The sequence below is a fragment of the Rutilus rutilus genome (assembly GCF_951802725.1).
Source record: "Rutilus rutilus genome assembly, chromosome: 25".
Classification (NCBI taxonomy): Eukaryota; Metazoa; Chordata; class Actinopteri; order Cypriniformes; family Leuciscidae; genus Rutilus; species Rutilus rutilus.
This window is the reverse complement of record NC_140229.1, coordinates 24,502,655-24,524,570: the sequence shown is the minus strand read 5'-3', so window position 1 is coordinate 24,524,570 and position 21,916 is coordinate 24,502,655. Positions and strand designations below refer to the sequence as shown.

Below are 21,916 nucleotides of genomic sequence, written 5' to 3'. Positions count from 1 at the left end.
GCTGTTATATTTCCCACAACACTAGCACCTAAGCCGTCAAACCGCTTAAATTACATGCAGCCTTGTCAACTGTTTTATTTCCAGCGGCCATTAGCGCATTTGTTCCTCGCTATCTTCACCACTCGCTACTTAATCAGGATGCCTTATTATTTTGGGAGACATAAAAAGGACAAGTGCAGGTTTTGCAAGACGGCTATAAATTCACCCCGGATTCGCACCGCCACCTGTGTTAAGCTCATTTTAGAAACAGGAAATCAGCGTGAACGTGTGGGGGAACTATTTACGAGATAAGAGTTATGGTTTGTGTCATAATTAATGAACGTCTTAAGGAAACTGCCTCCCAACGGAATGAACGAGGAATAATTATGACTATAGAGACGTAGAGGAGAGCATTTCTCTAAGCAGATTAACTACTTCCAATCATACTGCCCTACTTCATTATGGTGATTAAGATGAGATGAAACAGTAAATAATCATTTATTTTGTTCAGTCCAAAGTTCAAAGAGGCTAAGAATTAATAGAGTTTGCAGTGAAAGACACAGTAACTATTTTAAAAGATGATGAACATCCAGCTCAACAGTCTTTCTGCAAAAAATATTATTATTATTTTTTATTTATTTTTTGAGAGTACAAATAGACCAACTTAATTATTTTGTCACTTGCATTGCTTCATTAAAGTGGGCAGTCGTTGCTGAACTTTTTTTTTTTTTTTTTTTTTTCTGATTGGTGGATCTGGGTGGATCTTTTTTCAGAACAAGGAAATTTACATAAAAAAATAAAATAAAAAATATATGCAACACTTTCTGATATTTACATATTTTGTTAGTATTAGTGTAATATTTAAATAATATTTACACATTTTCAACCAGCTTTAAAACACATCTGAAACACTCAAAAACTATTTATTTTTCTAAAATGTGTCTTTCTGTATTTCTATTGTACTGCCTTCTATTCTATTATTTTCTTTAATTTATGAATTATGTTGCTAATTTTAATTTTAAATTAATACTTCAAATTGATTGTTTTATTAATGTGATTTAAACCTTAAAAAACTTCTATCTTTTGATAAAAAAAAAAAAAAAAAAACACAACCAGTCAAAAGTGTGAACACACTTGAGTGAGTTTGTTTCTCACAATCTTAAACACCTTTTGATCTAAAAATGTTTAGGTTATGCCTAAATATGCAAAGTTAGTTTTATAGAAAACATATCTGTGTGAATGGGACAAAACATGGTGAAAACCATGATGTGGCATTGATGTTCCCTCGAAAGGGCACTAAAATTGTGCCTACATTTACATTTCTTTACAAAACTAATATTTAAATGAATTAATTAACAAATTCAGGGCCGTTCACACCAAGGACGATTAACTATAACAATAAAGATATGGTTCTAAAAATCATTCTAAGAATGCAGCAGAGTCCACACCAAAACTATAACGATGACGGCACAGAGAAACAATATAGTGGGAAAGGATTTTTTTCAGCTACTGAACGATAAAAAAAAAAATGAACAGCCAATCAGAATCCATCCTGCTTTAAAATGACGCATGAGAATTTAAAGAGACAAACGACAAAACTGCAGCGTGCACTTACAATTAACTGAACAATATATGTTGGTGTGAACACTAATATAGTTATAGTTCTTTGTGTGGGCCTTTACTATAATCTGAGCATTTTTGGTTCCTATATATTTTTCCATATCCGCATTGGTTTTCATAGGTTTAACTTTCCTACTACTCTGAAATGTGTAAAATAGTGATATATAATTTTAAAAAATGGCTGGTGGGACCAAGGCCAAGTGTATGTTTTACTGAACGGACTGTATTAAACCTCTAAGTGAAGGTGTGTGTCACTACAGAGTTTGCGATTCATCATCAAACAACCTAATAGAATGTTAATATCTGCTCTCTGGCTCGCACAACAAGGAATAATGCATAAGATGTGCATCATGGCACCCTGTCATTGATGTATATTATTGTACTACGTAATATTAAACAACTGATCACAGAATGAAGACAGATTTACAATTATTTTATATGCACATTTTTTGTCTTTTAAAAAATCATTCTGGCCCTATAGCGCCATGCTAGTTAGATAAAACCCCTAATGAGCAAACAGCAGGGGGTCCTCGTTTTTTCAAATATCGTCAGCCTGATGATGTTAGGGTACTCAGCATGACATTTCACTGTAATCACAGTCCAATTATTTCTAAAAAAACGCAGCAAAGACAGATTCAAAGTAAATGACGTTCTTATAACATTTGCCATCTGGTGATGAGATATAGTCATTTGGTGCTCATTAAGTAGGCAGTTAAGCCACCTGGACACCTCGGCTCTCTCAGAGACATCCTGACATGACAGACATATCGGCAGTACTGTACATCATCCATATGCTGTGTTTTGATGCCATTGATTATACTTGTGCCAAGCCTGAAAAGTTGAAATAATTGCTTGTTTCCGATTCAGAGCAATTCAGTTCAATATATATCTGCGCATTTTTGTGTGTCAAGCAACTCTTTATGAAGGTAGGCTACTAAAACATTAAATAACAAACTTATGATGGAACTAATATGCAAACAGCTAACAACATCTTAAAGGTGGTATGTAAGAATTGTCATGTATTACTAATCACTATTTATGCCAATGTGTGAGCTTGAAACAAAAAAAAAACTCGGGACGTTTTTGCCAGGAAAATCTAAAATGTGATGGTTATGCGCGCTCCCGAGAGCCTCTCTTACTTCTTACAAAGAACGAAAAATAACTTTGCAGTGAGTGGCTGCAGTTCACTAAACGGCCACCGGTGTCACTAATAACAAGGGTTTCTGAACCTCTGAAGTGTTACGGAGGGTAACTCTAACTAGGGCTGCACAATTAATCGAATTTCTAATCGCGATTACGATTACGGATGCCACGATTACGTAATCGTTCAAAGCCGCGATTACGAAAAAAAAAAAAAAAAAAAAAACTCTGCGTGCGCGTGTTTAGAGCATGTTATGTTATGAGAGGCGAATCACAACTACTTCAGAAAACCCAGCACAATGGGAACTACCAGGCAGTGACGTATATGTATACTCTGAAATAAAAAGTATTTCACCTCAGAAAAACGGACGTTCCTGTCCTGTCAGCCGTTATACTGTACTCGTAGCGCACACTCTTCAATTGCACGCGCAAAGGCGGAGGCGCGCGCCGTGTATCGCTTCACTGTATATAAAGTGCAAAGGAAACTACGAGCATGCAACGTTGTTACGTTGTAAATTAGTAAGTCATGAAATAAAAGTAAAATACCAATAAATCACGTTACTGGTACGTCGTGTGTTAGCTGAGGAGGATTTGCATGCAGGTATGATTTTCATTCTATTCACCAGGAGCAGTTTCTATGTTTCATTAACAGTTCTTGTTAGTATTGTGTTTTCACCATGGTAACTGTCGTTTCAATATTAACCCCAAAATGCCACTTTATTTTCACTTTGTGTTATTTTTTAATATGTTTAAAAGACTGTAGTGGCTCATACCAACATTGTATTAACAAAAGCCAGTTTGGGACTGATATTTAATAGCTTAGCATAGGCCTAATATTTATTTTTTAGTAGTCTTTACTATTAGTCATATTCTTACAATTTATGTCTAGGTTAAGTAAAGGGGGACAGTGTGTGTATGTGTGTGTTCACAATTTTTAAGTAAACATGTATAATAATATGCCTATATATATATATTTATATATATATATATATATTCAATGTAAATTGTGATAATCGTAATTAATAATCGCAATTACAATTTCAAGGGAATAATCGGCAATTATGATTTTTGTCATAATCGTGCAGCCCTAACTCTAACCCTAACCCTAACCCTAACCCTAACCTTACCAACTGAGAGAACGTCAACTTAATAGAATAACTAATATTGCATTTTTATTTTTTATTTAAATTTTTTATGAAATGAGCTGTTTTTATATAATAATATTAATAATAATAATAATAATAAGCCCTTTTTTTTTCTTTTTTTAAATCAATGACCTCTAATAATAAACCTTTACAACTTGCAAATAAACTAATAGTCTTTTGGAATGGATTTTTTTTTTTTTTTTTTTTTTAAAGTCACAGTATGTTTTCACAGTACAATGAACTTCTTCACCTCAATGGATCAAGGAAAATTTGATACGACTCCTTTAAAAGGTCATTCAAGGAATCTATGCAATTTTCCATAGCAGCCGCAACTATTAAGCCACATTAATGAGATGAAAGTATTTCTCTTGAAGGAAACAGCTCCTAGATGCAGGCGCTAGCAGCTGTGGGCAGCGGGGAGCACAGCTAATTCAGTATGCTTAGTGAAAACAATCGTATCACACCCAGACTGCTAGGATTACAGGGCAGATTGAGTCCACCTGCGGGGCTTCACAGCACTGTTAATAAAGCCACCGTTTTCAATTAAAAGCCTTTTAAACACTCTAAATCTAATCATGCTTGCAGGTGACAATACAAGTTAGCTTGGCACGTTAAGTTAAGAATAAGAAGAGGAGATTATTTTAAACGGATTTCACAATATCTAATCGCTCAGGTTTGCCGTTTGAAAAGCTGCAGAACGAAAGGGTAGACATGCAATATTAAACAGTGTGTTCTTGCCATTAAGACAGCTTAATAGTGTTGTTCATTGTTAAGACATATGGTGGTACTTGAACAGCATTTTAAAAACACAATTTGCAACCTTGTTGAGGAGGAAACTAAATGTAATGTGCAATATACACACACACACATACACATTATATATATATATGAATGATCAGATGTGTTTGAAGAAATTGGCACCCTCAAACAACGTAAACTCTGCTTCATGTCGTGCCTCCTTTTTAACAGTGTCATCCTTCTCGACAAATTTAGCAGACGTCAACCTCTGTACATTCACATTTATCCACGTTTCTTTATCACTCTCACACGTAAATGTCATTCACATGAGGTTCACCATGCCATCAACAGGTTATGCATGAGGTTTGATGAATTCGCAAGAGGAACCAAGCTGCTTGCGTAGGACATTCAGGTCTAAGGCAACACAAATGTGGCGTGTCCAGAGGCCCTCAACCTTGAATAAGTGCCAGGACTCATAGTAACCCATGCAGGGGCGTAAACAGAGAAATGTACCTTGGCATTTTCCCCAGTCCACTCCAATCAGAGGCCAAATAGGGAATGCTAATGCAGTTAACGTTTCCCAGTCAACACAATGCCTCCCCCCTTGTCCAAAAAGTCTGCACCCCCCTTCCCTTAATAAACCAGTGTGCTTGCTATCAAAAGCAGAGGCACTAATAATGCAGACATACCATAAAAAGCTAAGGGGATGGAGGGAAATTGGGTAAATAACTCTGCCCCAGAGCGCTAACACGATTTGCAATGCACACGCTAAGAAGAGGTCCGTCTGTGATGGTTTTCCAAGTGAAGGAGGCTGGGCACTCTGACGGCATGATTTATTTATTCATTTCCCTTTCTCGTTTAATGGAAATATAAAAGCCTGCATTGATTAGAGTTTAAGGATCAGCAGTTAATAGATTAAAAGCTTGCGTTGTGGCCAAAGAAGAGCTCCAGCATTTTTCTGGGTTGCTCTTCGCTTGGTGGTATTCGAGGGTTGTTATTTAGGTTACTTTATTTCCTGGTCATCCGGTATTTTTCACTGTGCCTAGAGGTACGGGTTACCCTTGTGCCCTGACCTTGGACAATTTTGCCTGGTTTAAATCTTTATCTACAGGTGCAAAAGTGATAGAGGTGGTCAGTAAATTAAACTCGGAAGTTCAGAAACCAGAGTTACGTTCAAGGCAACGGCAAACTCATTGACCTTTCAAAGACAAGCAGACACACTTCTGGCCTTCAGCCTGTAAATAACAAATGTATATTCAGTGTTTAATTAGCAAGGGTCTAGATGTCTCTTTAAATAGAGTTTGGGATGGAGGTACTGGATTTGTCATGATACCCCATGAAAATATCTTCATTGCCACTGAACAGGAAGAGAGCCATTGAGGAGAGGACCAAGGTCTTAACCTTGGTCCTCTCCTCAATGGCTCTCTTCCTGTTAAGATACATCTACATTAATTCGGATACTTTTGAAAATGACGTTTATGTCCACACTAGCATGTTCCTCATCAAGACTAAAATGTTGAAAACTGAAAAAAAACCAAAAGCTCAGTTTTCAAAGGACAAAAACGCAGTCTCTGTGTGGACTGAAGGCCGAACATAAGTGAAAAAGATGTGCTTTCAAATGTATCTGGATTTGTGTAGACGTATAGCCTCATATGCTTGAGTTAACCGGGTTAGTTATGATCCACGTATAGTGAAAAGCAAAACTGGGTAATAGAGGATGTTTTGTGAACAGGGTAAAAAAGGCTGAATAATAGATTTCATGCAGCCTGGGGATTCATTAGTTTAAAGTAGAGGCAAATCTAGAAGACTCCTTTGGGGGGAGGAGCATCAGGGTGGGGTGCAGTCAATGTATTAGACCGTCCATACTAGCAGGGATAGTTTGATCTGAGGTTGGCATGCAGATGCATCCATCTATAGCACATAATATACAATTTCCATACCAAGGCAGACACAACAAATCAGAGCATCAAGGTGCAAAGACACTTTTATGATTAAAATAACCTGTATGCACATTGGTCTTAACTCAGAACCATAATTATAATGTTTCTGATACCATTTCAATCTGAACTACTTAATCACTCAATCCAAACTTTGTGTTGTAGATCATTTCAGGCTTAGGGGCTGTTTACACAACACCGTATTCAACTAAAAAAGTACAACTTTTTATGCGTTTTGGCCATTCATTTACACGACAACGGTGTTTTGGGTGCCTGAAAACGCAAAGTTTTGAAAACGGGTTTCAAAGTGCACGTTTTTACATTTACATTTACATTTATTCATTTAGCTGACGCTTTTATCCAAAGCGACTTACAATTGCTATATATGTCAGAGGTCGCACGCCTCTGGAGCAACTAGGGGTTAAGTGTCTTGCTCAGGGACACATTGGTGTCTCACAGTGGATTCGAACCCGGGTCTCTCACACCAAAGGCATGTGTCTTATCCATTGCGCCACACCACCCCCAAAAACTGTTTTTGAAAACAGTCTCCATGTAAACAACAAAAACGTGAATTTCTGAATACTATGATGTCATGTACATGCGTATTATGTGTTCAGTCTATAGTGTTTCATCGCCATCTAATGGCCTGGCAGCAGAATACAGCGTTTTTAGTCGTTTTCGAGGATCCGTGTGAACGGGGTCCGTTTGGACAATGGTTTCGTTTGTACGTGGAAAACTCAAAGGAAAAACTTCTCCGTTTTAAGCATATCGTTGTTGTGTAAACGTACCCTAAGATGTGCAATTTTAATGCAACTGATTTGCATATCATGTTCCTATTGGTCCCTTTTCTACATGTATTTGCATAGGGAATTGTGATTGGTCTTTTTTTCTTGCATTTATATATCGTCACCTTCACTTGCAAAGATGGTGTCACTGTGAATTAATTATATTCCACAGCCAGCAGAAAACATCTCATCGTTTCATTTTCATTCATAAACCTAATTTTATGTAAAACTAAATTTTAAGACCAAAGTATACTTGGTTCGCTAATGTTCAGAGTATGCGTTCAGCCGAACGCATAGCCTTCCAATCTGATAGCACAGGTGGTCGACACGTGCGCACTGAAAAGTGTAACTTTTTTCCAGTGTCTGCGTTATTTCCCTCTAGAAGTTATAAGTGATACAAATGTATGTACACAACTAGAGTTGCGTGTATTTCTTTATTTGGGTGTGTCGTGGGCATCTATTGTTGTTGCGTTCTCCAGTAGTTCGTTGTTGTTCCGTCTCTTCTGTTACTTTTTCAAATGTAAAATAATGGTCGAGTCATCGTCGCCACCATGTGGACCAACTAATTAGTGCAACAACAAAAAAATTCAAGGCTCATGTGCCGAATGCACATATACACACATTTAGAAAATCACAATTCACGTGCCTTTGGGTGAAAACCAAAATGTACTTTGGGCTTTACTGCCTTGCAAAAGCATTATCTCTTTCAGGAAATGCAAATCTAGTCCAATCTCTGTATAAAGTGATATGAATATAAATGTCTCTGATGTGGAAGTCAAAACAAGATTTCTTGCAATTAAATGCATTTTAATGAATACTAATGCAGCGCATGGGTTTGTCGCCAATCACCATCCACATTCTCTCTATCAAATGATGGCAACATCACATTAGTTAGCTCAGTGAAGGGCTAAATTGGAAGAGTCAAGAAAATAACATAGCTGATCATCTTGAAAATTCTTATTTACTGCATAAAAGACCATGCTTAAAAATCCCAGTCAAATGAAATTGATAAATCAATCAAATCATAATTGAATAAGCATTGAATTACCAACGCACCACAGCAGTTTAACAATTCAGTTCATAAAAATTACAGACTATTTCATCTCAGTGTGGTCCTGGCTTCAAACACAGGAGCAGCAGCACGGACTGGGAAGTGTTTTCTTGGCGGATTCCTCAAGTACCAGCTTCTAATTTGTAGAATTTGTGTATGTTGGGGAAGAAAGCATCGGCAGCCCCCGTTGTCTGTGATCAGCCTGCTTTCTGACATCTGTTTAAGGATGTTTATCCAAGGGGTAAGGATGTTAAGGGAAATATTATGCTGGTGTTATTTTACTTTTCTTCTGTTTGAATCATAAACACTGCTCCGGGGCAAGACGGAGAGATTAGAGCGAAGAACGCGAGCATGGGGTCTCGAATCACACCCCGCGAGAGGAATCCCAACCGTGAATCCAGACCTAAAGATGTACTGCTTCTCCAAGACCTCAATATGCCAATAGGACAGTATTAGTTCAATTAAGCCTATAATGTAGCGCTTGCACCTCACTTTAGCTCTTTTATTGAGCCCGCAAGGTTTTTTTTTACATCCACACTATATCCCCGGACCAGCACGTGTTGCTCTTTTACTGTGTTGGTGTGGATGGAGTCAAACTAAAACCAGGTGCCAAGCTATAGGCTGCTCAGATGACAGCGAGAGCCCCTTTAGTGAAGGCTTTACGAACTGAAACGCTGCACAGAGAAAGCAGAGACCCTCGTTTAAAAAGAAAAGTAGGTGTCCGGCAGCCATTCAGTCACCGCTTTCAATAAGGCATGAAACAGGGCGTCATTAAGGCAGTGTCAACCCTGCCGGATTTAAGCTGACCCCCCTTTGAGCTAATGTGAGGAGGGCAGAGTCTTTAAAACCAAAGAGAAAGAGGTTTACCCCCGCAGCATGTTCCTGTGTTACAGATAAAGAGTTTTAGCCCACCAATAAATGGATGTCGCTTCCCAATAAGTCAAAACGAGCAGTAGATGTGCAGAAGAAGGGTGAATCTCATGGAACTTGTCAAGAATGTGTCCAGGTCATATTTCAACGTCAGTAATAAGACATTCGATTTTGCTAAATTAAATGTATCTTTTGATTGTAAGACTTTTTGCTTTGTGACACTTTTTTTTCATAAAAAAATGCATTGCAAACTTTTTGTATATATGACTGTAGAGTCATCAAGAATTATATAATATATAGTGAGCCATTGCTTATACTTATATATATACACATGTAAATCCAAAATAGATCGACAGACCCTCAAGCAAAAAATTGCCACACATGACAATTTAAATTGTCCAGGAGCAATAATAATGAATAAAATAAATACATTTAAAAAAAAATTTATAATAATGCAAAATGGTTCTTCATTCAAAATATTTGTGTTGATTTTTTTTTTTTAAACTAAAAGTTACCCAGACAAGTTTCCATGAGATTTGCCCATAACGAAAGTCCAAGAGACAGATGAAGAAAGTAAACCCAGGGAAACCAGCAAGATACAAACCCCAGCCAAAGAACAAAAAAAAGCGGCAGCCCAAGCAGGCGAAGGAGGAGGAGATGAGGAGATTTCCGCTAAAACTAATCAATCAGGTCCTGATAATGGCTTCCATGCAGGAGTGTTGACACTGGGTCAGCTCTTCCCTTGACCCGCGCCTTCAGGGCAGCGGCTACAGAAAAGGCACAGATAACAGAAGCCGGGGCTAATTGTCTGCCTAGTGTCAGGGCTTTTCAAAGCCTCTCCACTTTCACTCGGTCGCCTGTCTTTCTCTCCCATTCCCTCCGTACCCTGATCCTCACCCCCGTCTCCCTCTCTGTCCATGCACTTTGTTTGCCTCCTCTTCCCGGAGTGAGGCTGCATGAATCACATTTCTCGTATGGTGCGCGGCTGTCTAACACGCTCGCATCCTTCTAACACGTGCAGAGAGCCGGGGACGCTGAGGCTAGAACGCTGTGACAACCAGGTTCAACCTCAAGCGACCAGGAAATAATCCATTAGGTGACATTTGCCAATCATTTGTTGATCCCAGCCAGCTCCAAAATAGCTAACAAAACAATCTGTCCATCTTTGCATGTCTTTCTTGTCCTTCAAAGCACAAAATCAAATTGCACCGCATGCAACAAAACTCTCCCATTAAAAAATGACTGACAGTTTATAAAGAAGAGATACAATCAAGGTACTTACTTAAAAGCGTTTGCTTCCGTCTCTAGCCTTATCTTCCTCTGCTCCTTAATGTCTGTGTCTTGTCCTCTATAGCTGCACACAGATGTGAAAATGTGTGTGTGTATATCAGAGAAGCTCCAGTACAGAAAGTTGCTGTTCTGTAGGCAAAGGCGTGTAGTAGTGTGTGTGTATGTGTGTGCGTCTCAAGCAAAGGCTCACACTGCACTGGCTGAAGGGAAACCAAAGCACTTTTAAACTCGCACTGGCTCCCCATGTGACCAGCTCACAGCAGCCAGTGAGGAATATATTAGTGTGGCTTCTTCTGTCCACATGCACCCCCTAGCCACTGTTGCAGGAAGTGTGCGCTGCCAGAGACACACACACGCGCGCAATGACATATGCTTGCAATACCCAGACAAAAACACAAATGCAACCACCCAAAGGGAATTTCTATAAGCTCAGGAGACTTGATGGGGTTTTTGGTTATGCGTTATTTAATTGTACACTTTATCTTAAAAGTTTTCACCTACAATTTGTGTAGGAGACACAAATAGACAAACATGAAGGAACAATTTGATTAAAAAGAGACAGAGCTCAGCTGTTGAGATCCTGGCTGAATTGTTTTTCTTTTTTTCTTTTTTTTTTTACAGGAGGAAAATCAGCAAAAGTCTCAATTTGATCTCTCCTTAATCACATCATTGTCCAGGAGAAACTATTGAGATGCAAAAGAGATCTCATTAGCCATATTTCCTTCCACTTGGCATTTACTAGGAACATTTTAGGCATAGGTTTGTGGTTATGGCATTTTAAAATGCTAAATACTTCCCGACTGACGCCTCCTATCTGGGTTGTTTAAGATGAATTGCTTGTTGTAAACATATAGTTATAATAAATGTAAATGTTTCTAAAGATAATGTTTTAAATGTTTGTAAAGATCCCCTTTGGCCGTTTGATGCTTCTATCTTCAAACTAAAAAGCAAAGGGTCCTTAAGATGAAGCAAATAACTAAAAACAAACACCAAATATAACCCTAAACACAGTTTAAAAAACAGTGTACCCCAAACACAACAAACAAAGCATACTCGACATGCAGAACACCAAACATAAAAACAACAAACCCCAAATTCAGCATAACAAACACTGCACATGAAACACAACAATCAGCATACACCAAATATAAACAACTATACCAGACATAACAAACAGACCACCCATACACCAAATAGTAAACAATAGAAAACAAAAAGGAATGACCGAATGAATGAATGAATATTTCCACCAATCACAATCATTAGCCTCTAAACCTTTTACCTCACTTCCTTCTTCTGTCTCTCTCTTTTCTCCCCTCTCGGTTTTTTTTTATTTTTTATTCCTTTAAACCACATTTGAACTACAGCTCATCACCAGTTTATGCTCCCCCCTCTCTCTCTCTCTCCTGGGCTCTTGCTTCTATGCAAATGTGCCTCCTGAAACAATGGTGAGAATCTTAGCCGGATAAACACACGGCGTGCATTTACAAATCAATACTCAGAGCTCAGCGGGGCTGTGCATTAAACATGAGCTGCTCCACAGAAAAGCAAAGTCACTACTAGCCCTCCTATCAGTCTGTTCACCATTCAGTCAGTGGGGGAGACTACCCACAATGCACTGCAGGATCATTCCGTCACAGTGTAAAGTTAGAAGATGAGCTGAAGTACAGTGATACTGTTAAGTGATAACAGGAATTACTGTTGTTTTGGTTCAGAGGCCAAACCAGTTTTGGATTCAGCAGCTCAAATACTGAAATATCATAAAATGATAGAAATTGGGGGTCAGTTACTTTATATTTAATGCCAAAAATGCGTCCCAATTCGCATACTTATGCACTATTCTATGATGTTTTTAAGTAGTGTGAGTAGTGTGTTCACACTGAAAATTCCGAAAAAGTGAACTTTAAATACCCGGATGATGCACTAAATAAAAAATAAAAAAAACAAGTGTGGACTGTCACTCAACTGGCGCAGCTTTAATTACATAGTGTACGGGGAGGGGCATCAGACTCTGATGTTAAGTGACAAAATAACCTAATAAAATTCATACACTACACAGATGAGTACATAGTGCATAGTGTTTCATTTGGAATGCAGCTTAAGTCATTGATGAACATTAGAGGATGCTTAACAGATCAGCAGTACATTTATTCATATATGGATAGATATGGAAAATTCAACAATTCAAGGATGGATGGATGGAAGGATGGATGGATAGATGGATGGATATGGAAAATTCAACATTTCATGGATGGATGGATGGATATGGAAAATGTTACATTTCATGGAAGGATGGAAGGATGGATAGATATGGAAAATTCAACATTTCATGGATGGATGGATGGATAGATATTTAAAATTCAACACTTCATGGATGGATGGAAGGATGGATGGATATGGAAAATTCAACATTTCATGGATGGATGGAAGGATGGATAGATATGGAAAATTCAACATTTCATGGATGGATGGATGGATAGATATTTAAAATTCAACATTTCATGGATGGATGGATGGATATGGAAAATTCAACATTTCATGGATGGATGGGTGGATGGATGGATGGATAGATATGGAAAATGCAACATTTCATGGATGGATGGATGGATATGGAAAATTCAACATTTCATGGATGGAAGGATGGATAGATATGGAAAATTCAACATTTCATGGATGGATGGATGGATATGGAAAATTCAACATTTTGTGGATGGATGGATGGATGGATAGATATGGAAAATTCAACACTTCATGGATGGATGGATATGGAAAATTTTACATTTCATGGATGGATGGAAGGATGGATAGATATGGAAAATTCAACATTTCATGGATGGATGGATGGATGGATGGATATGGAAAATTCAACATTTCATGGATGGATGGATGGATGGATGGATGGATATGGAAAATGCAACATTTCATGGATGGATGGAAGGATGGATAGATATGGGAAATTCAACATTTCATGGATGGATGGATAGATATTTAAAATTCAACACTTCATGGATGGATGGATATGGAAAATGTTACATTTCATGGATGGATGGAAGGATGGATAGATATGGAAAATTCAACATTTCATGGATGGATGGATGGATGGATGGATGGATGGATGGATAGATATTTAAAATGCAACACTTCATGGATGGATGGATATGGAAAATTCAACATTTCATGGATGGATGGATGGATGGATGGATGGATGGATATGGAAAATGCAACATTTCATGGATGGATGGAAGGATGGATAGATATGGGAAATTCAACATTTCATGGATGGATGGATAGATATTTAAAATTCAACACTTCATGGATGGATGGATATGGAAAATGTTACATTTCATGGATGGATGGAAGGATGGATAGATATGGAAAATTCAACATTTCATGGATGGATGGATGGATGGATGGATGGATGGATAGATATTTAAAATGCAACACTTCATGGATGGATGGATATGGAAAATTCAACATTTCATGGATGATGGATGGATAGATATTTAAAATTCAACACTTCATGGATGGATGGATATGGAAAATGTTACATTTCATGGATGGATGGAAGGATGGAAGGATGGATGGATATGGAAAATTCAACATTTCATGGATGGATGGATGGATGGATGGATGGATATGGAAAATTCAACATTTCATGGATGATGGATGGATAGATATTTAAAATTCAACACTTCATGGATGGATGGATATGGAAAATGTTACATTTCATGGATGGATGGAAGGATGGATATGGAAAATTCAACATTTCATGGATGGATGGATGGAAATAAAGTGTTACCAATATACTTACTGGTTTCTGACTTTAATGGTACAGAGTTAAAGGTATTCTCGCTGATTAGTTGTGAATCCTTGTTGTGTGTTGATGTTTGTGAGTTCTAAAAGGAGCCTGTGTCAAAACTGCACCGCATCTGGTCGATTAAGTACAAGCGATTCACGAACTGGGTCTTTGTTCGCCCAGCCTCAGATCTCTACTTTCAGGATATGCTAATTATAGCAAGTTTGGTGAGAAATGACAAAAGAGTAAGAGATTATAATAATCACAATAGTTATTTTTTGTTCAGTTGATAATAGATGTTGGCGAACTTCCCTGGAGGTAATTACACCGCTTTCAATTACACTGTACATCCAGATTAGGGTTTGCTCTAAACCTCCAACCCGAAGTATTAAACTGCTGCAGTTAGTTCAGCCCAAACCATTCAACATGCAAACTCCATTCAAACTTTGATTCATCGATAATTTCAGCCTTTTTACATTAACTTACAATGACTGAATGCTTGCCCGTTAAAATGTAACCGACAGCAATGAAACCATTGTAATATTTGCAGACAGAATTTCAAATGTAGGCCTACTCTCTAGCTACACAAAACCTCTCAGTGAAACACTGAACACGTGTAACTGGACGTGAATGCTCTAACCTTCCCCTCAGTGTGTCTGAGTGCTCGTTTGATTAGTGCTATTTTTTATGCATGTCTCATCATAGCATATTGTATTTGTGATATGAAAATGCTAATATTAGCGAGGAATCCTGTAGAGACTTGCCTCAGGTTCATGGACACTGAGTGGACTGAAAGCTGTCTGAGGCTGTTTGTTACTTATAAGAACTTCAGAGAAGAGTAAGATCACAGGCAGATATATTCCCTGAGGCGTATTTCAGACGCCCGGAATGGCCAGCAAATATGGGGATGTGTGATTACACAACAGACAACTACTTTTATTAAGGAAACCTAAAATTGTAATTACTTCTTAACACAACCAAAGTGAAATGCTCAGGGCTAGAAAGGAATATGGTTTTGCTCAGATATATAGTACAGTGGCCCCAAAGCGTACAGTTTTTTGGACACTTAAGATACAATATGCGACCATTTTTTTAGAATGTGCGAGTTAAAATTTTATGTGGTCGCATTTGTGCGAGTGCATGGTCATGTACTACTCAGTTAAATTCACGCATGCATTTTCCTGGATTGAACTTGTTTTAGCGCCCGCCAAAGTGAATTTTTGTCCCGCCAAAGTCTTATTTGATCGGTGAGTAATGTAGATGAACTGCTGCGCTTGTGACCATAGACAGTATATAAACGCTTGTGACAGGGCGCATGTTTAACTGAAAGAACGAGCAGAAAGAGAGAGACCCGGTCGCGCGCGCGCGCACTTTCTCTCTCTTCGGAGCCAGGCGAAAGTGTAAACAAGACTTCAACGTCTCCAAACTAAGCGCTGTCTTGCTCTCTCTCCCTCGCACATATTAATCAAAATAAATCGACACGGTGGTAAAAGGTCGGAAGACCAAAGTTTCATGTGGAGCATTTGGAGATTTCTTTTTTTTTTTTTTTTAATTACCGCTGGGTGTGAATTGTGCTAAATAAGTTGCCTTATCTTCTCTGAAAAGCGTTCCGGACATTCAGCTGACATAAAACAACACTTTTATTAAACGAAAAAAACTATCCAGTGATGAAATGTTTTCTGTGTTGACACAAATCTTGGATGTCCATGTCCTAACTGCTGGGATAATCACACAACGCGAATGACACGTCCAATGCGCGAACTAATGACTCCTTTGAACCGATTCATTTTAATGAATGGTTAAAACAACTGATCTTTCCAACAGTGAACTCAGGAGACGTCTGAATCGGTGTATAACTAATCAGTAACACTTTACAATAAGGTTCTATTTATTACATAAATTACATAAAAAGTACAGTTTGCTTACTCAAGCTTAAGCTTTAAAATAAATAAAACCACTTGTTTTTTTTAAAAGCATATGACTATATTTTTCCACACAGTGCTATCAAGAATCAATAAGAGAATCGTTTAAGAATCGGATCGATAATCAGAATCGTCAGTGGCATTGATATTGATAAAATCTTATCAATTCCCATCCCTATGTGAAGACAGTAAAATTATAATCAAACATTAAAGAACATACATGTTTTTTTAATAGTTTTTTAAAAGTTTAATAGTTAAAAGATTAAAACATTTTGCTAACATGAGGTCCAGTCTTTTTACATCAGTGCAAAACTAGGATATGCAGATTAAGACCACTATTCATCAGCATGCATTGATTAATCCCATGGCATGTAGAAAGAAAAAAAAGGTGCGACCAAATCATATGCTGGTGCGACCAACTGAGAAAGTTGGTAGCACCAGTGCAACCAGTAGAAAAGTTAGTCTGGAGCCCTGAATTAAGATTTTAACAAAATACAAAAACAAGTGGCATTTATAGTGGCAATTTAGCACAAGTACAATTTTCAATAATAAAAAGAAATAAATAATACAAAATGAAATTAGTTTGGTTCCAAAATAAGAAACATAAAAAACTCAAGAGTAGTCTTTGTAAACTTTGTGGAGCTTGTCACACTTTAGATTAGGGTCAAATTCTCTTTATTAACTGTTAACTACAACTTTTGCCTCAAGAAACTCCTAATTACGGCTTATTAATAGTTAGTAAGGTAGTATTAGGGATGTAGAATATGGTCATGCAGAATAAGACATTAATATGTGCTTTATAAGTCTATTAAACAGCCAATATCCTAGTTAGAGGAAAACCGCAGGGCCCTCAGAGAAGGCCTAAACTATTGTAAAATAATATTTACAAACTTTTAAATAATAGTTTAAAAAGGAAAAACTTTTTTAATAAAATCAGTTCTAATGTTATTTTGGGAATTTATAATTTGACAATAAACATCTAAATCTTTCTGAGGAAACAAACTCCTCAAATCTGCCGAGATTGTGTAGTGTAGACGTCCGCTTTCTCCATATTAGGATCTTTCCGCCTAATGCTTTCAGCTCTGTGATTGGTAATGATGATTTTGGTGATAATTCTTACGCTCACTCTGATGTATGATTGTGGTATTTCTTGTCAAAGGTAACATGCAGTATTATAGAAGAGAACATGGTAAGCTAGGCTGAGTTTATGACGAGGGAAGGGGGTGAGAGGGCCAAGGTTCAAAAGTCACGGTTCGCTACTGATCTTAGTCATTTGCATGCTAATAAGGAACTAGTTAATAGTGAGAAATGGACTCTAAACTAGAGTGTCACAGTCAGAGACAATTTATATAAGAGACATGCCACTTCCTCAAACCTCAATACAACTATATAAGGAAAACCTGTAACGGCAAAGATGGCGGTTGTATGCACATGTCCCGCCCCTCCCGCTGGAAAGCCAATCATATGCTTTTAACAGTCAAGCCGGGAAACATTTAAGCCTATCGTCTGGTTCCACTGACGCATGCGCACAGTTGAGGTTTTGCGACAGCGGAGACGATTTGGCGACAGCGAGTTGTGGTGTGTGCAAGATCAGATGGAATCCACATGGAAGAGGGTGATAACAACGCGAAGGCACCGGACTACCAGCGTAGTTAAAGCATTTTATATCGACCACAAATATGTTACCTTACATTCTAAGTAAAAGACACAAAATATGTCTTATTTGATCGGTGAGTAATGTAGATGAACTGCTGCACTTGTGACAGGGCGCATATTTAACTGAAAGAACAAGCAGAGAGAGAGAGAGCGCCCCGGTCGCGCACTCTCTCTCTCTCTCTCTCTCTCTCTCTTCGGAGCCAGGCGAAAGTGTAAACAAGACTTCACCGTCTCCAAATTAAGCGCTGTCTTGCTCTCTCTCCCGCATGCATATTAATCAAAATAAAACAACATGATGGTAAAAGGTCGGAAGACCAAAGTTTCATGTGGCGCATTCAGAGATTTTTCCTGAATTACCGCTGGGTGTGAATTGTGCTAAAATACGTTGCCTGATCTTCTCTGAAATGCGTTCCGCACATTCAGCTGACATAAAATTACTCTCTAAATAAACGAAAAAACCTATCCAGTGATTGTTCCAGTGAAACAGTTATGTTTTCTGTGTTGACACTAACCTTGTGGGATGTCCATGTCCTAACTGCTGGGATAATCACACAACCGTATGACACGTCCAATTCGTGAACTAATGACTCCTTTGAACCGATTAATTTGAATGAATAGTTAAAACAACTGATCTATACAATACATTGTTATTACTGATAAAGTGCAAACCTGCTTATATTTAAATAATGGAGAACAATATTGACATTGAATATTGCACAACACCGGCATTCTGGATAGAGACGTAAATGAAGTTGGTGTCGTAAACTCTTGCGCATGCGTAGTAAAAGTATAACCTGTGGGGAAAAAGGCGTTTTAAACCTTATTTTGGGGGCAAAGTCATCAAACTTTTTCAGCGATTTTTATCATATTTTACTGCTGTTTCTATACATGCAGTTTTTATGTCCCGGTGACCAGTTAAAGTGCAGTTCTGACTCTCTGCCCATTCATTTAGATAGGAGCCTGGTCTTGTTAGTCCGAAATAGCTGCCCGGAGGCGTTGCCAAGATGGCGGCCGAGTGGCACGACTTGCCTAAAAGGACTTTGGTCACAGTTCATTGTTAATATAATGAACTACAGTGGTTGTTATTGTCACACTCGTGGAAGTACAAAGCACGACAATAAAAGATAAAAAGATACTAATTAGTCTTTAATAGTAAAATTCAAAGAACAAACTTAGATAAAGGCAGGTAGGCAAAGTAGTACGACCACGTAACATGGACGATACCGGACAAATGAAGATTCAAACACAGGAACTTAAATACACAGGTTAACGAGGTGAACTCAGCTGAACAGGGTAATACAATTAAATCAGAAACCATAGCAACACGTCAGACATGCAGACAGGAGATGAACACAAGGACAGAAAACCAAACTAAACTGAATATAATTGTGACATTTATATTCTGCCAAGTCACCTCCGCGAACTTGAGGAGAACCGACTTTTAATTACTTTGAGACCAATTGGTTTGAAATAATAGTGTATAAAAAAGGTAGTTCTTATCAAAGTTTGAGCATTGTTTGTTTGCAAATGCCACTTGGTTTGATACTTATATGTAATGCAATGAAATTTAAAGGGATGCTTCACCTAAAAATATAAACACACACATTTTTCATTACATATGTTAAACACCATACGGAAGCTCGTGAGTGAGTCACACGCTAGAACAAACGTCATTGGTTATTGCATATCAGATATCACGCAAGCACATTTGAGCTTCCGTGTTTAACATATCTAATGTTCTGTATGTGTCAATCATCGTTTGGATGTAAATAAAGCCTAAATCATATTTGTTCATCATATAAAGCAATTGGATCTCTTCATAACAAAATTCGTTTTTTGGGGTGAACTCTTTTGGGACTAGTTTTGTGGCACGGTTAGGATTAAAGTCGGCATGAAATGGAAATTTACATTATCTGTTTTCTAAATAGATGTGGATTGTCACGTTGCGTTTCAGGCGGGAAGACAAAGACAGACAGATCCAGTTCAGAAAACTCAAAGTTTAATTCCAATACCTCTGAAAGGCAATGGCAAACACAACTAAATATAACGGTGATAGGACAAGCAGTGAAGGAACGGGTACAACTTATAAGGCAAGCACAAACGAGATAATGAAGGTTACACAGCTGATCTAGATTAACTCATTGTGACGGTGACCACAGTAATGGATAACACAAGGAAAACAGGAACTGAAGAAATGCAAACTAAAAGTGAACTAAACACAATATAATGGTGACATGGATATATGTGTTTTTAAATTGCATGAAATGGAAGTTGTGATAGTCTTTTCTTCTCTATTATGACGTATATCAGAGTGAAACTGCTTCTTAAACAATAATAAATGTACGGCGGGATTTGATTTTTGTCCGTGGGGAATTGATTGGATAGTTGTGGTTCGCTATTGGTGGATCTCATGTGAGTGACAGGTCACTGTCCCGCCCCTCACGCGAGTAAACACATCATGAGAGAAGAGAAGAGATGCTGCAAGAGGGAGGGGGATTATGGGGAGGGGACATGAATTTAAAAAATAATAATAATAATCATGTGCAAGGATCATTTACTTTCTTCTAAACCAACACCGCCAACACTGAATGAACTATGACACTTCACTAAAGAACATCGCAACTAAACTTTCTGATGAAACCGTCATTTTGACACTTTGTCACTTTTATAGTATGCGTTGTCTGTCAAACCTCGTGTCGATTTCAAGGTGAACGCTTTGAACTCTTCAGTAAAAAAAGCTTGTGTAATCGCACAGGGCACATCACACCGCATTTCTGTTCATGTTGTCGGCTTGTTATGACAAGAGCATCAGTCAGCAAACACACTTATCCACAACTTTGATAGGGTGCACCTTTAAACTCGTACTGGTGTTTCAGCAGTGTTGCATCATAAAAAATCTTCACCACGAGGGAAAACAATATTTTTTTTCCATGTAGTTCAGGAACTTTGAAGACTGGCATGTTAAGAGAATTCCCACTGAGAGGTGTTTGTCTACTTCAGGGATCCCAAAGGCTAACCTGAGGGCCATTAGACAGGTGGTGTACTTCATCAATTTCGTCGAATGGATTTTGCAGCCATACATGTACATTCTGAAAGTTAACAGCTATCGATGCATGACAGCCCTTTTCAGAGTTACGTAACGACTCATAGTCGGCATCCTGCTCTGCATGTTCAGTGATCTACTGATGCCTGAGATTGTATTCCTCGAGAACTGCAGGATACAGGATATTGCAGAGCAGATCATTTGCACAAGTCAACAAGGCGACAGAGATCACAATCTGTATCTGACCCAATTCTCCACAGAATATTCTGCTTTAAAGCACTATGGAAGAGGTCAGACATCTCATACAGTTAGATATCCTCAGCATTATAAACGACAACGGAGACGCAGACAAGAGCAGAGAACACTGTACCATCCACCAACATAAAATACAAGCTTTTAAATAATTACAAATACAAATGATCATGGTTTTGCTGTAGTAACAGTAACTGGATTTATGACAGAAATGTTATAGTTTCTTTTTTACATGGCTCTGGAATACTTAACCCCGATTGGTGACTCATCTGAGTCTTTCATTCCACACGACCGACACACACTTTCATACAAAGCAACCGGCGGCATCTTGTGTCTCAGTGGTCGATTGAAATGATTCTGGATTTGGTTACCATTGACTTAAAACACTTTTGTCAAAGTATATTCTTTTATGTTCCACAGAAGAACCCTTTAACTAAAGTTGATCTTATTTTAAGGGTGTTTACACAACAACGATACACTGTAAACCCTAACGCTCAAAATAATTAATTGGTTTGAGTAGGACAAACTTAAATTAAACTAATTAGTTCAGTCAGATTAACTTTTATGAGTATTTAGCACTTTATTTTTCTTTCAAGTTCACAGAACTGATATATTTTAAGTAAACTGAACTGTTTTCATTGTTTTGAGTTTTATGAAATGATTTCTTTTAATTTAGACGAACTTAAGTTTAA

At 37.9% G+C, this 21,916-nt stretch overlaps 1 protein-coding gene across 1 annotated transcript in view; it reads right to left on the bottom strand.

The window, feature by feature from the left end:
- The window catches only part of cntfr (ciliary neurotrophic factor receptor), a 182,261-nt gene extending 171,508 nt beyond the window's left edge, over positions 1-10,753 (bottom strand). Inside the window, exon 1 of the mRNA XM_084401446.1 lies at positions 10,548-10,753. The gene's annotated coding sequence lies outside the window, so the exon portion shown is untranslated. The remainder of the gene's footprint in view (positions 1-10,547) is intronic.
- Positions 10,754-21,916: the final 11,163 nt, after the last annotated feature.